This window comes from Triticum aestivum, chromosome 4A, assembly GCF_018294505.1.
Source record: "Triticum aestivum cultivar Chinese Spring chromosome 4A, IWGSC CS RefSeq v2.1, whole genome shotgun sequence".
NCBI lineage: Eukaryota > Viridiplantae > Streptophyta > Magnoliopsida > Poales > Poaceae > Triticum > Triticum aestivum.
In genome coordinates this window covers 624,360,529-624,363,085 of record NC_057803.1, presented here as the reverse complement: position 1 = coordinate 624,363,085, position 2,557 = coordinate 624,360,529, and the positions used below count along the sequence as shown (strand labels likewise).

The window sequence follows — 2,557 nt, the reverse complement described above, 5'->3', positions numbered from 1 at the left end:
ATACTTAAAAAGCTGTTTCAGGAAAGCATCTAGTATCTGCTCAAACCGGTGGGAAGGAAACTCTGGACTGGCCCATATAGCAGCAGTGGCGGAGCCAGGAAATTGCTCCTGGGTATTCTTGTATTTTTTTTGCCAAAACAATATATTCCCTCCGTCCTTTAAAGAGTGTACTTCCAACTTTGTTGGAGGGTCAAACTATTTCAAAGTTTGACCGAGTTTGTGTAAAAATATATCAATGTTTGTGAAATCAAATAGGTATATGATGAAAGTATATTTTATCACGAATCTAATGCTACTAATTTGATGACATAAATGTTGATGTATTATTATATAAACACGGTCAAATATAAAAAAGTTTGACTTTCCAAGAAAGTTGGAAGTACACTCTTTAAAGGACGGAGGGAGTAATCCTCAAGCCACTTATGATCCTTAAACCAAGTAGGGCAAAAGGGACAAGGATGTCCACTAAATCTCTGATCTCAAACTTATGATCCTTTGGTTGACAAGCAGCCAAGTCAATGTATCTTCTTCGAACTCTATCCTGATCATTGGCATGATACAAATATATGGGAAGTCGCTTGCCAGGATCACGTTTCAGAGCTGCCAAATCTGCTTCAAATTGGGGCATTGATTCATCATCTTCATCAACCGCTTCATCGTCTTCTACAATTGGGGTCGGGGTGTTTGCACTAGTGCTAGCTGCAGATTGCTCTCAACCTCAATAGAGTTGGTGTGGATGTAGAAGTTACTTTGCTTGTCTTTCAAGATCTGTCCCACATTTCAAATATGCTAACATCCTTCTTCTTCATCTACATCACAATCACATAAACAAAGTAGAAACCAATGGCAGTGGCAATTTGGCATGGACTGATGTACATTGGACAAACATCTTCATCGTAAGCAGCAAATGAATCAAGTTGAAGTTCAGTTTACAAGCAATCACTGAACAATCTTCAGATTTGTTTAGAAACAGAGGGAAAGAATAGATGCAGTACTGTGTGGATGGATGCAGATTGCAGAATGGAGGGAGGCCGGACTGCTAGTCTGCTGCCTGCTGAAGGCGCTGCCGCCACGCCGGGGAGCCGCCGAGCCAGGGAGGCTCGAGGACGGTGTCCGGAGGGAGCTGCCGACTGCCGCCGCACTGGGGAGCAGGGGAGGCCGGAGGCGGATTGGCGGCCCGACGCCTGACGGAACCACGGAGGAGAGGACTGGACGCCGAAGGGGAGGGAGACGGCCGACTGGAGGGAAGGGGCCGAGGGAGAGGCAGGAGAGGTCGGCCGCCGGAGCCAGCCCTAGCGCTAGGTTGGGAAAGGGGATCGATTCAATTGGGAATCGAGGGACGGAGACGAGGTGCTCGGGCGCTCGGCTGGTCGCGCGCCAAACCAGACACCCGTCTGGCACCGTGCGTGGCTGTCGTGGTGCGTTTGGGCTAATGAGCCAACTCCAGTCAACTCGCTTTATACTGTAAAATACATGTAGTAATTTTTTTTGCACGAAAATCTTTGGTATTCCAGGGAATTCCCAGGAAGACCCCTGGCTCCGCCATTGTATAGCAGGCAAACGTTACGCGGGAATACGATACGCCTTGGCGACCGATGACCGACCTTCCATGAGATCGAGGAAGAGGGAGAGGATGGCCGCTTTCAGCCATCGCTACGTCTATACCACTAAAAAAAGCCATTTCTACATCTGTATCTCGCATAATGCGAGTTGCACGTAGTTCTCGCCTCTGGTGTTTCTTTAGCAGCTCGTGGCCCAAATACTGGGAGAGGGTCTCGGCTTTGGGAACTTTATGTAAGGTTCTGGTTGCTTTTGTTTCGTCTTTTATAATTGTATTGGTTTTATGCCATTTTACTTACATTTTTCATCAGGTTTTCTGAAATTGTTTACTTGCTTCTTGTTTCTATTCCTTTGTTCTTATACTTTTCTAAATTTTCAAATACATGTATACTTTTTTAATACTCACTGTACATTTTTATATAAACGTGGAAATTTGTTTCTGTGCATTGAACATTTTTCAAATACATGACGAGCACTTTTCGAAAATACATTTTTGAACACGTTTTTGAATACGTCCTAGCCAGCATCCCCTCGTACATGGGCCAGATGGGCTGCCACTCGGTACCAGTAGAGTGCTGATTTCAGGAGCGTGCATGTTTTACCCAACAAAAAAAAGCGTGCAGGTTAGTTTGTTTCTTTTTGTTCATATTTTCAAAGCATAAAATTCCTCAAGAACCGTGAATCTGAAAAATATTTAACACATATTCAAATAAATAAAAATTTCTAATAAAAAATTAATCATGGATGTGAAAAAAAATAAATGTGCATAAAATATGTTTTGGATGTATACAAAAAATGTACTCTCTCTCCATCACATATATAAGATGTTATTACAACAGATATACTAACATATTGGTTGTAATAACAGCTTATATCCTAGGATGGAGGGATTACAATGTGTATAAAGAAAACTAGACTTCAAAAAATATATTTGAAAAAGTGTTAACCACGTATTTATAAATTTTAACACAGCATAAAACATTCGCTAGCATAGTTT

General features: G+C 42.5%; 1 long non-coding RNA gene across 1 annotated transcript; it reads right to left on the bottom strand.

Moving 5' to 3' along the window:
* Nucleotides 1-345: 345 nt before the first annotated feature.
* Nucleotides 346-1,447, bottom strand: LOC123082709 (uncharacterized). Its single transcript, XR_006439098.1, has 2 exons — nucleotides 996-1,447; nucleotides 346-809 (listed from the first exon to the last, which is right to left on the bottom strand). It is a non-coding gene; the product is annotated as an uncharacterized lncRNA (long non-coding RNA).
* Between the last annotated feature and the right edge of the window lie 1,110 nt (nucleotides 1,448-2,557).